Source organism: Peromyscus eremicus, chromosome 1 (assembly GCF_949786415.1).
Source record: "Peromyscus eremicus chromosome 1, PerEre_H2_v1, whole genome shotgun sequence".
Taxonomy (NCBI): Eukaryota; Metazoa; Chordata; class Mammalia; order Rodentia; family Cricetidae; genus Peromyscus; species Peromyscus eremicus.
Genome location: NC_081416.1, coordinates 152280746 through 152294942, shown reverse-complemented (window position 1 = coordinate 152294942; position 14197 = coordinate 152280746). Strand labels below are relative to the sequence as shown.

Sequence of the window (14197 nt, the reverse complement as noted above, 5' to 3'; positions counted from 1 at the left end):
GGTTGCTTATGTATGCTATCTTTCTTGCCTATTGTCCTCTTGCCATAGGAAACTTCCCTTCTGCCATCAGGGATCCCCAACTCAGAGCTCTTAAAAGCTTTGCTTCTGACCAGGGATATAAGAGTTAAAACCTCTCATTTAGAAAATTTTTTGAGTGAAGTTTCTGTTATCACATCCTGGATATCACCTGAAAACATTTGGGACCAATCATTATGGATGCAGGTCCTCTTCTTAACTAGGAAATGGGAAATGCAGGAAGGGAAAACCCCCCAGTTGCCTTTGTCCCAATTCTTTTGGGAATCATAGCATGTATAAAATCAGGCAAAACAGAAAAGCCAAATTTGGTATTGGGGCCTGCAGGAGGCCCCTACTGGCATTTCCCAATGACAAAGACTTACCTTGTCTGTCCCTTGTTGATCTGAATTCATTAGTCCAATGACATCCTTTGCCACACCTTCTGCATATTCCAGAAGACTGGAGCCTTCTGTTTGGATTGTCTCTAGAAAAAACTTTGTTCTATAGCCAGAAGTTTTACTGTGTACCACCTGGCCTGCGGTCAGGACAAATCTCTCATCCACAGTTCCACAGCCTTTTATAAAATAATCACACAGATGCTTAATATTATTTATAACTGTTGGCCATTTGCTCAGGCTTATTACTGACTAGTTCTTACACTTAAATTAACCCATAATTCTTATCTATGTTTAGCTGTGTGGCTTGGTACCTTTTTTCAGTTCTGTCTTCACATCTTGCTTCCTCTGTGTCTGGCTGGTGGCTTTTGACTCAACCTTCATCTTCCCAGAATTCTCCTTGTCTGCTTATCCTGCTTATACTTCCTGCCTGCCTACTGGCCAATCAGCATTTTTTTTATCAGCAAATCAGAACAACACATTCACAGCATCCAGAGCAACATCACCCATCACTGTTCCTAGGAACATCTTGCCTACAATCCCTTTTCAAATGACCTTGTTTACCACAATGAAAACATATGACATTTAAGTTAGCTTAAAATTTCTAAAAATTACTTCTATCAAAGCAGCATTATAAGTGTAACATCAAATATCAGATTTCAGATCCATTCTTCTATGAGTGTTGATCTTGCCTTTAAAGGCCTTCTTACCCTTTTGCATTCTTTAATACAATTTTGAAAATCCAAAGATTCAATTGATATTTGTCTGACTTCTGTATCTAATAACATTCTATTTAAAGCTGTAGTCAATCTTTGTAAAAAATCAGTGAAGTCTTCTTTTGGACCTTGTATAATTTAATAAATGACTCAGTCATTTCCTGATTCTTCAACACTGTCCTAAGCATTCAAAGATTCTATAGGGCATAGAACCAAGGTGTGATCATCAAATGTAGACTGCCTTTTCAAATCAGCATACTATCCCTCACAGAGAAGATGGTCTTGGGAAATTTCAATACCTCTAGACATTTCAATACCTCTAGACCTGTTTCATTGTCCTATGATGCTAGCTTCCTCTCTCCACCATGTTTTCCATTGAAACTGAGGACCAGCTTCCAATATTTCTTAGCTAAGGCTTCTCAGTCTTGTGGAATAATTCTTTTCCAAGTTGCCCATAAGTTTAACAGCTGCTTCACCAATGCATACCTTATGAAACAAATGCTTCCTAAAATTTCTTCAAATCTAACATTTTTACAGTATCCCAATTAACTTCTTGTAGACAAATTTCTAAATGGTCTTATTAAATAAAAAACATGCAGCCAAATATAGAGGTCAAGGCATTTTAGATCAGGGAAACAGGAATAGCCACCAGCCAACCTTATTTCACCAGCTCTGTAACTTGTAAATATGAGCTACTTCTTGTCTCACCCACACCTTTATTGCCTTGCTGTTCTGCCCTCTCATTAGCTCTCTTAGCCCAGCTACCTCACTTCCTTGTCACTGTCTGTCTGCACAGACCTCCAGGTCTCTATGGTTGGTACTGGGATTAAAGGTGACTGTCACAACACTTGACTCTGTTCCCTAGTATGGCTTTGAACATACAGAGACCTTGTCTGCTAAGTGATTGGATTAAGGGTGTGGGCTACCACTGCCTGACTTCTGCGTTTACTTAAAATGGCTTGCTATTTCCTCTGATCTCATAGGCAAACTTTATTAAAGCACAATTAAAATATCACCACAACTTCTGCATAACCTTGGGAGTGCCTATCTTTGGTGATCATTCTTCTATGATAACTGGATAAATTGAAATTGGGCTTCTAATAACCTTGGGCCACTCCTCTTAGGTTTCATAATGCAATGGTGCAGAAGGTTCTTGTCTAAATTCCTTAGTCTGTATCTGAGTATTTTCTTATTTTCATTAGGTGGTCTTTCTAACGCTTGTATCTTTTCAATACTAAGTCCTTCTAAGGTTTGGATCTTATCACTCAAATTTTTCTTATCAGTAGTATATCTTTCTAAAGCTTGTATCTTATAAATAGCAAGACTTTGTATCTTATCAGTCAAATTATCATATTTGGCAAAGTTATCAAACCACTTCTTTAAGGATAAAATATGAATTACCAGACTGATAATAATTATGATTAATATTACATCAATCCCAGCTACGTTGTTTATCCCCTCATTTATTTTTTCCATTTGTGATATTCTATTTCTTAACATGAGAAATATTTTGCTTTTTTTAAAATCTGATTTTTTTAAACCTAATTCCCTGTTTAAAAATTCCCAAGTATCTTAACAGATCTGATGATGCTGACCGGATAGGAAGAGATGTGTGGGAGTAATCAGCTATAGTGATGATGTTCAGCTGTGCCTGCATGGAGGGCAGGTATGACAGGGGCCACTGTGGCTGCTCAGGTGTAATGCAGGGGGTCGGGTGAGTTTCTCAAGAGCTAACTTATGGAAACTGGTAGGAGAAACTCGTTTGGCTTGGCTTGGGATTGGATCACCCTTTCTGTCACTAGCTGTGGCTAACTGTTGCTGCTCAGCATGGCTGGGTAGAGGACCCTGGCAGCGCATGGCTGGGCCCCCTCAGCAGCTTGTGGTGGTGGCAGCAGCAGTAAGAGACTGAGTGCTGTGCAGGTGTCAAGAGAGCTGAGCTACCCTGGGTTGGTGGTTCAGGGATGAGGTCTGGGGGTTACCCACACAGAGGGAGGTGAGGGCATGGGCCAGCAGCAGGGCAGCTTGCCTGAGAAGTGTTTGGGGGCTGAGGGCAGGCAGCAGCTGAAGGCTGCTGTAGAAAGGCTGCCACAGAAAAAACCCGGAATCAGAATAACAGGTGTGCAGGCCTGTGGGGAGGGAGACAAAGGTGGCCACTGCAGCAGCAGTGTGCCAGGTTCACCATCTTGGTGTGGTTTAATAATGGTGCACTTTAGATGCCAGATGTAATGAATATCTAAATTGTTCCAGTATAATAAAAACTCACTTGACAGAAATTGAGGTAAAGAACTGGTAAATCCAAGGATAGTGGAGAGTTGATTGACTGACCCTCTCTTCACATTTTTCCCCAACCACCAGCCCCTGAAATCCTCTCTTCTCTTTTCCTGTGCTCTCTAGCCTACCTCCTCAGTCCTCCAAGAACTCTATTGCTAATCTCAGTTAGCCAATTGCTGACTCCATCCTTTGATACAAGGTGATTTTATTGGCACAGTAAAATGGCCATACGAACAATTCTTCTACAACAGATTTTCATATATTGAACCATCCCTGCACCTCTGGGATGAAACCCACCTGATCATGGTGGATGATATTTTTCATGTGTTTTTCATTTGCAGTATTTTATGCAGCATTTTTGCATCGATGTTCATGAAGGAAATTGGTCTGTAATTCTCCTTCCTCATTGAATCTTTGTGTGGTTTGGGTATCAGGGCCACTGTGGACTCATAAAAAGTATTTGGTAATAACCTTTCTATTTTTGGAGTAATTTGAGGAGTATTGGTATTAGCTTTTCTTTGGAAGTCTGGTGGAATTCTACACTGATACCATCTGGCCCTGTGCTTTTATTTTCTGGTTGGGAGACTTTTAATAACTGATCCTATTTCCTTAGTGGTCTATTTGAATATTTTATCTGATCAATCTTGATTTAATTGTTGCATGTGATACTGTTGGGTCTGGGTCATACAATAATGGGGGACAGACCGCCAAAGTCTATTAAATCAGAAGCAGACTGTATTCCAGAAAAAAAAGTGGAGAAAAAATAACCACAGGGCACAAAAGCTTATCAGCTAGCTGAGACCACACCCAGTGTTTGGATTCTGAGGCTGTTGTAATGGAGGTGGGTTCTAGCCCCCTTTTTATAGTAAGGGGGAAAGCATCAAGCATGGGATACATGTAGAAAAATTTCTAAACAGTCGTATTAAATAAAAAAAACATGGAGCCAGATATAGGGGTGAAAGCCTTAGAGAGAGAAGAGAAATAGGGAAAGTCACAGCTAACCTTACCTCACCAACCCCATAGCTTCCAAATGCAAAATACTTCCTGTCTCCCCACGCCTATATGTCTTGCTGTTCTGCCATCTGATTTGCTCTCTCTCTCAAGCTGTATCACTTCCTTTTCCTGCCCAGCTCTTTCACTTCCTGTCTGTCTGTATAGACTTCCAAACCTCCATGGTTAACTAGTGTTGGAAATTAAGGCATGTGCCACCATATCTGGCTCTGTTCCCATTGTGGCCTTGAACTCATGTAGATGCAGACAGATCCCTGCCTCCCAAGTGATAGGATTAAAGGCATGTGCTACCATTGCCAGACTTTTGTGTTTCCTTATAAGGCTGCCTTTTTCCTCTGATCTCCAGGCAAGCTTTATTTGTTAAAGCACAAAGAAAACATCATCACATTTCAACACAGACTCAAGCTAAAAGTCATGTAGAAACATCAGGCATGGGATGCATGCCAGAAATCATTTAGCAACATCTTTTAAAAGTTGACTTTGGTCCAGGTAGTTGTTGGCTATAAGGAGCTAGGGAGTTAAAAGTTAACCCCTAGCTCTTGACAGAGGAGCTGGCTATAAACAGAGAGCCATTGTTAGAAGTTAACCTTTAGAGCTGAGGGCTCTCAGCTTTTATTTTTTAGGTTTACAATTTTATATTTCTATGTTCCTGGACCCTTCATTCCCCCCTTGAGTTTTAACCAGAGTCAAACCTTTGATTCTTCTAGGTCTAAATATGAGTCACGTTATAATATTGAATGATTTATATAAAAATAATTATTTTAAACCATATAATAACCTCTTTAGTTTTGTATAAAGAAGGTTAAGTGTCTTATCTTGTTGTAAAATCATTTTAGTTAATGAATTTATCAATTATTCTCTTGGTATATCAATGGGCTTTATAGTTAGCCATTGCCCCCTCCATCCCCATGCCAGGGAGTTTTCCTTTGACTTGGCCTTTTTAGCCTGTTTTGGGGGTAGGTAGAGATGATGTATTTTCTTCTATAACTGCTTCAAGTTGAAGTAGGACATAGATGGTCAGAGCTCAGGAGAGTAAAATGCTAGTCAAAGATAAGGAGGAAATTTAGGCAATGGCACATTTATCAGAAATGTCTGATTTGACCCAGATGGAGACAAGGAGCATTCATATCAGCTGGATTGGTCCATATCTGCTTTTAGCATCGCCATGGCTCACAGGATGAAGTCAGCAGTTGATGCCTGGATGTGTCAGTCAGTCAAGTATAAATCTGCTGAAACAGATATAGACTAGAGACAAAAGTTAAAATTTAGGAATTTAAGGGGAAATTATAATGGGAACTTTTAGGTTCATAGTCTTAGTATTTGGTGAAGGGGAGAAGTCCCACGACAGGAGAGGGGGGGGGTGGGTTGGGGTGGGAGGGGAGAGATCATCTTCAAGAATAGAGTAGGAGAAGTTTAAGCTATACTTACCTAGAGTCATTTTGACCTCTGTGTACTGGATCCAAGTTTTATGACTCTTTTAATCCTCTAAGGCCTATGTGGATTTTTATCTTACAAAATGACATAAAAGTTTTAGACACATTAGTATTATCTATTTGTATTGAAATCTATATCACAGACAAATCAAGAAATAGGTATCTGTAAAAGAGCAGAAGTGGACTCATACATTTATATATGTAGCAAAAACTACAGATTTGGGTTAAAGGCATGTGCAATTTTTGTTGTTGTTCAGAAAGCCCGGTACAGATTGGAGAGATATTTCTTTGGCCTGAGGAGAAGTATTTTTAAGTTTATATTTAATCAATTATCAGGGATATAAGCAGCTATTATTGAGAGCAGACATTTTAAATCATATTTGAAACCTGTTTGTCCCTTAATATGAAGTCTGTGAGTAAAGCAAAGCTGTTTGTTTTTTTCATCAAGAGACCTAGTAGCTTTAGAAAAAGCAAGGCTTCATTTATTATACATACATGCATACATATATATACACACACACACACACATATATACACACACACACACACACATACACACACACACACACACACACACACACACATATAAACGAATTAACAAGTTGGCTTGTTAACAAGTTGACATCAATTACTGTCAGAGATCTGAGAAGGATAAATTATGCTCGAGTGCAGACCAAACAGCTTCTGAATCTATAAAAAAAAAAAATGACAGGGACCAGTCCATACCCAGGTCTCCATAGTGTTGGAGGCAGAAGTATCAGAACAGCATCAGTATTCTGCTGCTGGGTCCATAAGGAGAGAAGTTTTCCTATGGAAGAGGGACATGGGGAATACTGATCTTCTTTTATCTAAGCAAAAGGGGTGTAATCAATTTCTAGTGTCCTGTTGCTTATCCACAGTCTGGGCAGGGTCCTGGCAGCGGGTGTTGCATTGGAGCATCTCACCCTGTTGTCAGCATTTCCATAATCCAGCTGGAGATAGTGGTGCCGTGAAATCTTCTTTGGAGACTCTGGGTCACCGTTCGGATCTGGGAGTCTGTCTGAAATAACAAGCTTTTTAGTCAACATTTTAAATGCCATATTCTGCAGATCTATGAAGTATTTGAGGGCTTTCCACGTATATCTGAATAGATAAACTTTCTTTCTACTCTGAAAACATACTCAAGGGACTAAGTAAAGCTTATTCCTGTAATTAATTACATCAGTCCCATACCCTTACAAATTTAAATGTTTGTAAAAAGGTTAAAAATCTCTCAAATGTCTTCCTGCAATATAAAAAATAAAGTTCCCTCTTTTACTTTAAGATAGAGAAAATATGTATGGCATAACCATAATCTGTATAAGGCAAAACCAAGCTCCAAAGTTCAAATAATCCCAAAGTTCAATATTTGGGATTCATTTATAATCCTTTTAGTTCTTTTCTTTAGAGGCTTGGATCTTAGGCTAGATACCCTTGGCAGCATATACATAGCCTGCCTTCTAGATCGCAGCCTGCTCCATTTCATTGTGACTGGTGCTTCTGTGACCATCATCTGGCCCTGGCATATATTTTCAACCCTCAGCTGTTCCCTAAGATCCCTTCATGTCTTTAAAACCATTATCACATTATCACCTGGGTGACTCTTAAATTACAAAATTTAGCTGCCAGAGCAAGACACATTATTGTGTATAAAGGCATTGAGGTCCAGTTTTAATAGCTACCTATTTAAATTCTCTAGAAGCTCATTGTTGAACATTTGACAAGGCATAAGTACTTAGATATAAATCTCTAAGTTAACTTTTGTTAATCTGAGTAGATCTTTATAACCTTAGTAAAAAATTGCTGCCTACATCATGATGAGGTCATCATCCAAAATGGAGGAAAGCCATGTGGTTGCTGTTAAAAACAAGTTCTTTTACACAATAATTACATGCATATGTCCGCACATTTGGTGTCAGGGACAAGGACAGAATCTCTAATTAGTGGAAAAATACAGACCCCCGATAAGACAGGGAACTAGATCATCTTACAGTCAGGTTGCCTAGCAACAGGACATTGAGTCGGAGCCCTTGACCCTTTCACCCTGTAAACATCCTATACAAACATCCTGTTAGCTTGCCCTACCTTATGTAGATGACAGCTTCTTGCTCCCCCCACCTTGTAGGAACTATATAAGCCCTCCTGGAGAAAATAAAGTTGTACCTTGATCAGAATCTAGACTTGGTGTATTTTCTTTGTATCTCCTGTCTCTATCATTCCATCCTTAGGGTGGTCGAGAACCTGTTGAAGCCCTGCAGGCCGGGGCAACTGGCGCCCAAAGTGGATGAAACCACCTCTTGAGGATTCAGAACGTCGTCTCCTGGAGGAAAGACCAAGGCCTTGGTGAAGTTGTTGGATTTCCCTGAAATCGCCGGTTCAAGACGCGATCCTGGAGGAGAGCGGAGACGACGCAGGTAAGAAAGTGACAAGCCATGGGACAGGCAACTTCGTCACAAGATTTATTTATTTCTGGCCTAAATGAGCCCCTCAAGATACAAGGAACTAGGGTAAAGAAAAAAGACCTTAAAGCCTTTGTTGATTATTAATGGCATTCTTAGGGTCTATAAACATTCCCCTGACATACAAGAGCTTATTAATATAGGAGAAAAAAATCTGAAAAGAAGCCTTTCACTTCCCCTCTACCTGCTCTAAGACCCCGAGCGCTTTCTAGTCTGCCTTTGGTCTGTCCCTTGGATCACGACCTCTATGGAAGAGGGGACCCTCATGACTTTTAAACCTAGGAATCCCCAGGAGTCCGCTCTTGCCCATCTTTATCCCTCTCTTAACAATTTTACCTCTAACTTCCCTCTGGACTCCACCAAGGAGGCCTCCCTAGAGGGTTGTTCCGAGGGTAGTGGTGTTTACAACTAATTGATCACAACCAGTTACAGATTTCTTTGTTCTTTCTCCACTCCCACTAGTTCACTTGAACAGCCATCCTCAAAAATTTGGACGCTAAAGAAACTTCTCGGCAACTCCCCCTATGATACAAATGCAGTACAGGCAAAATTCCCTCCGGCCAAGAGACTGTTGGGCTGGACAAAAACAAAAGTACCTTCGTTAAACACTTGGCCTTTGAAAATGCAAACCCTGCCTGACAGGAACTAGGGCTTGGGGTAGCTACTGGTGCTTTTGGGGTTTGCCGAGGCAACCATGAGTGTCCTAGGCAGCTATAGGGGATGGGGGACATTTTGTCCCTAGATGGGCAGTTGCCTTGTGTGCGGGACGGGGGCCGTCTCTGAGATCATGTTTCTGCTCCAACAGAATAAGGCCAGTCTGGAGGGGATGGTGGTGGAAGATCTCAAAGTGTAGGAGGTGTTGGTGATGGTTTGTCTTTATGGGGGGGGTGGAGCCGGCCTTGGAGGTGGTTCCTGGGTCTGGGATGCTGGCGGGGCTGGATGCTTGCTGTTATGGAGGGTCAGGTCTTGGTGGCACTGGGGGGAGGGGAGCTTGTAGGGCATGAAGGGTGGAGGGGAGGGCCTTTCCACCTTGGAGCCTGCCGGCTCCTTCATTCATGGAGAGAGAGTCAGAAAGGCCAACAGAAAGAAGGAAAGTCTGAGAAGGCCAACAGCCTTCTGATTCTCATGATGTGAGGTGGGAGAACATTCAGCATTAACACCATTGCTGATCATCACAGAAAGACTAAATCCTGTTAATGGTGCCATAAAAGAGATATGCTCTGCTCCCAGATGGTTGCCGGAATGCCTGGTTAGAGCTATAAATATACTTGATCTGCCCAGGAGAGATAGCCCCTCTCCTGAGGAAACTTCTTCTGTTTCAAATGATGTCCCTCCGGCAAGCCCTCCAGGCTGTTGTCCTCACCCACAGCAAACCCACCAGCCCTTTATCTCTGTTATCACTCTGCTCCACCCTTTTATGAAAAGAATGGCTGTTAATTCAGCTTGTGTAGTGTGTGGGTCACCAACTTCCGTTCCCTTTCCTTGGAGTTCCCTTGGCTCAGCTTTAGCAAGTGTGTCAGTTAGAATGGCACGTGAAAAAAAAGGGGGGAAACGATCTTTATTACTGATTAATAATGCTATGTTGGCTTTTCAGAGTTCCTGTTAGGGGACAGTGGGAACTTCACAGCAAACTGTGTTTGAGACGTTTCACACAGCACATACAAGTCCCATAGTCAATCATGTTCTGGGCTGAGCAGGGACACTGCTTGTCACAAATCCAGTCTGACAGCAGGGGCCATGTTTCCAAGGGCAGCGCTGAATTTTCATCCAAGGTGTCAGAAAGGCTTGTCAGACTTGCTGGCCTTGGTGTCACAGGCGGTCATAGCCATGTTGGGCCAGCTTGACACAGCCTGTGGCTGGCAGGTAGCACAGCAAACAGGGTAGCACCAGAGAGACGGCACCCATGAAGGACCAGCGGGTACAGCAGTTGGAGCGGGAGTAGGAGCAGGGATGGTCATCACAGGAGCCCTCATTATCCTCATTGGTGCAATGGTAGAAGATGCCTTGTACGAGGCACATGCATGTGCCATAGACCCAAATCTTCCTTGCTCAGTTGATTCTAACCTTCTGCTTATAATGATACCCTTTTAAAAAATCCTGTAACACTGATGGCAGAGGAAGCCCACTGATCCCATCATATGTAGTACACCTGCAGATCACTGGGTCAGGTCGTTATGTTGCCACTCAAGGCACTCAGGTCCCTTCCACCTAGACTAACCTATTATTCCTCAGATCAGTTCCTAGATCTCTAGGAAGAGAAGCCGCGCTGAGACGACTGCCTTGACGGGAGCCTGTTACTGCCATCACCTTAGCAGTCCTTCTGGGGGTTGGAGCAATGGGAACAGGCACAGGGATTGCCTCTCTGGTTCTGTCCAACCAACATTACTCTGAACTTTGACTGTCCATAGACAAGGATATTGCCCCATTTGAACAGGGAATTTCTGCCCTCGAGTCATCCCTTTCCTCCCTAGCTGAGGTAGTTTTACAGAACAGGAGAGGCCTGGATCTCCTCTTTCTACAACAGGGTGGCCTTTGTACTGGGCTCAAAGAGGAATGTTGCTTCTTTACAGACCACACCAGGGTAGTCAGGGACAGTATGGTAGGTTAGAAAAGGACTAGAAAAAGAGAAAAAGAAAAGGAGAACAAGAGCTTGGGTGGTTCTAGAATTGGTTTTCCAACTCTCCTTGGCTAACGACCCTTCTTTCCTCCCTCCTAGGACCTGTTGTAGGCCTGCTCCTGGTCCTTGCCTTTGGGCCATGGGCACTTTCCTGGCTCACTCGGTTCATCCGAAGCCAAATAACAGACCTTCGGACCAGGCAGATCCAGGTTCATTACCACTACTTTGATATGCAGGACTCCAGGGTTGAAATTTCCCCTGATGAGAGATGCCCCACACAGACCCCTTCACTGGGGGAGGCTGCACCTGTGTGTGGGGAAAAGGCTCACTCAGTCATGATTGGAGTGCATCTGGGACTGTACAGGCTGAGGACCATGGTACCCCAAAATCCCGAGAGCCTGGATTATATGCCCTGTTGCATAGCGGTTGTGCAGTAGCAGCCTTGTGCTTACCCATTTCTGCTCCCTCAAAAAACTGCATGGTCCATTGATTCCCACACTATGGGGACGCCTGTGGTGCTTGAGTCTGGAGAGACATTCCCTCTTGGACCTTTTTTCACAACCTTTAGAGGGATAGGGCCTCTGTAATTCTCCATGCAAAGCATTTCAGAGCCCTCCTTTTATCATTCTTTAAGAGATTTATTGATGTCCCACTCCCTTTTTTGTCTTTTCCTCAATATCTTTAAGGAATTTCATTTACTCTTTAAGGACCTCTATCTTCATAAAGTTATTTATAAGGTTATTTTATTGTGCTTCAGCTGCATTGGAATGTTCAGTAGTGGGATAGCTGGATTCTGTTGGTGCTATATTGTTGTTGGGGTTTTTTACTCTTTTTTACTCTTTTGGGGTGCTAACCACCCAGCGCCAAATAAATCAAACATGGAGGCTTATTATTACTTATGAATGCCCGGCCTTAACTTGGCTTCTTTCTAGCCAGCTTTCCTTAATTTAACTCATCATGGCTACTTTTTCCCTTTCTCTTACTTTCTTAAATCGTACTCTTACTCTGTGGCTTGCTGGGTAGCTGGGGGGGGGGCAGGGGCTGGCACCAGAAGTCCTTCTCCTTCTCTGGCTCCTAGTGCTCCAATCCACTCTTCCCAGATTTCTCCTTGTATTTATTTATCCTCTCTGCTTGCCATCCTTGCCTACTTTTTTCTCCTGCCTTGCTATTGGCCAGTTCTTTATTAGATCATCAGGTGTGTTACACAGCTTCACAGAGTCAAACAAATGCAACATAAACAAAAGTAACACACCTTAAAATAATATTCTACTACATATTAATATTCCCCAACACTATATTGCCCTTTCTGTTACTGTGATCTCACACTGGCTTTAGGCATCTGGATTTGGGATGGTTATAGGTCTAGGTGTTGATTCCTATGTCTGTCTTTGTCGGATGAGTGTTTTGTTCCTTGATTTCTGTTCCCTTTCCGGTCTTTTAGCCTATGTGGCTAAGGATTCTGGTGACTGGTGGGTCTTCAGGTCCAGGAGGGTGTCTCTAATGGAGTTTTTGGGGCCTTGATTCCCTTGATCCTGTCTGGCCTCTTATAAAGCTGAAGTCTTCTTGGGTTTCTAGATCTGAAATGGCCGCCAGTAAAGCCTGAGTGTTCTTCTAGAGTACCCAGGACCAGCCTGGCCTCCAGTAGAGCAGCTGGGGCTGTTCTTTGGACTGGCATAGACTGTGTCTGGACCTAAGGTGTCTGTTAGAGTTTTGGGGAAGGGCTTCCCATGGGGAGGATGATGAGGTGGAAGGGGTTGGGAGACATTGTGAGTCTTGGGGTGGGGGCAGAATCCAGGTAGTGGCAGCAGTCCAGCTTGCAGGCGGGTCACTTCACCTACTTCTTGACTTGTGAGGGCTGCACCAGAGCAGTGGAATTCCTCTGGAGTGGGGGGCAGGACCCACCAATAGTGCTGGTGCTGAGATAGGAGGGGCCAGGCCACAGCACAGGAGGATCTCTCACTGATTGTGGCTCCTTTGTTCTGCAAGTCAGTGGTAGAAATCCCCTGGGGATAGGGACAGGGTTCAGCAGCAGCAGCAGCAGCAGAGCAAGGGACTAGCTGGGCTGGCTTGGGCCTGGGGAAGTTCAAGGGGGGAAGAATCTAAGATGGAGTACAGATCCACTGATAGGCGGCTCATTCACCTGGTTCTGACTGTGTGGCCTGAGCCTGCTTGGTGGAGTTTCCTGCAGTTGACTGGAGGACCAGCAGAGGGGTCAGGGATGATGTATGATGACATGGGCCCAGGGAAAGGTCCTGGGGGAAGACTCTGGGGAGCGGTGCAGTTCATAGGCAGGTGGACCACTTACCTGTTCTGGCTGATGTGGTCTGCACCTCAGTGGCAGAAGTCTTCTGGGATTGGGGACAAGGCCCATTATCATCAGGGCCAGGGATGAGCTTGGATGGTGTGGGTCTAGAGAAGTGCCCTTGGGGAAAGACTCTGGGGAGGGGAGTAGTTCCACTGGCAGGGAGGTCACTCACCTGTTCTGGCTGTTGTGGTCTGGGCCTCAGTGGCAGAAGTCCACTGGAGTTGTGGGCAGGGCTCAGCAGCAGGGTCTGGGACTAGTTAGGGTGGTGTGGGCCTGGGGACGGACGGGTCATGGGCAACAGAATATAGGGAGGAGTGCAGTCCTACTGGCAGGCAGTTCACTCACCTGTTCTGGCTGTTGTGGTCTGTGCCAAAGTGGCAGAAGTCCACTGGGGTTGCCTGGGGAAAGTTGTGGATAGGAAGAATTGCCCTTCCCCTATCTACCTCCCTCCAAACCTTCCCAGACATCCCTCTGTGCCATGCCCATGGCTTTTTTCCATTAATTGTGGCTGTGATTACTATTGTCATATGTATATATGTATGTGTAGTACACACACACACACACACACACACACACACACACACACAAGACCCTCTGAGTTCCTATTTGTTGGGGGTATTTATATGGTCTCAAGGCTGACTTTTTTGCCAATTTGCTTTGGACAACCAATATGGGACATCATCCCTGGGAAAGTCTAATTTCTTTCAGCAATCATTAGTTTCCTGTAGATGTAACCAACCTTCTTATTAAATAAGAAACACAGAACCAATGCAAAGAAGAAAGCCAAGAGGTCAGAGCTAAGAGCTAAAACCTTACCCTTCCTCCTGCAGTGGTCCTACCTCTCCGAACTAGCTACCCCTGTGTTAAAGTCTTTATATAGTGTTCCTGTTCTGCCTTCTCATTGGTTGTAAACCCAACCACATGACTGCCTCATCACGGCCTGTCTGTATAGGCCTC

The 14197-nt window shown here is 43.6% G+C and overlaps 1 long non-coding RNA gene across 1 annotated transcript in view; it reads left to right on the top strand.

Moving 5' to 3' along the window:
- Positions 1-8039: 8039 nt before the first annotated feature.
- LOC131920359 (uncharacterized) overlaps positions 8040-14197 on the top strand; it is a 49682-nt gene continuing 43524 nt past the window's right edge. Inside the window, exon 1 of the long non-coding RNA XR_009381635.1 lies at positions 8040-8273. This is a non-coding gene — a long non-coding RNA (uncharacterized LOC131920359). The remainder of the gene's footprint in view (positions 8274-14197) is intronic.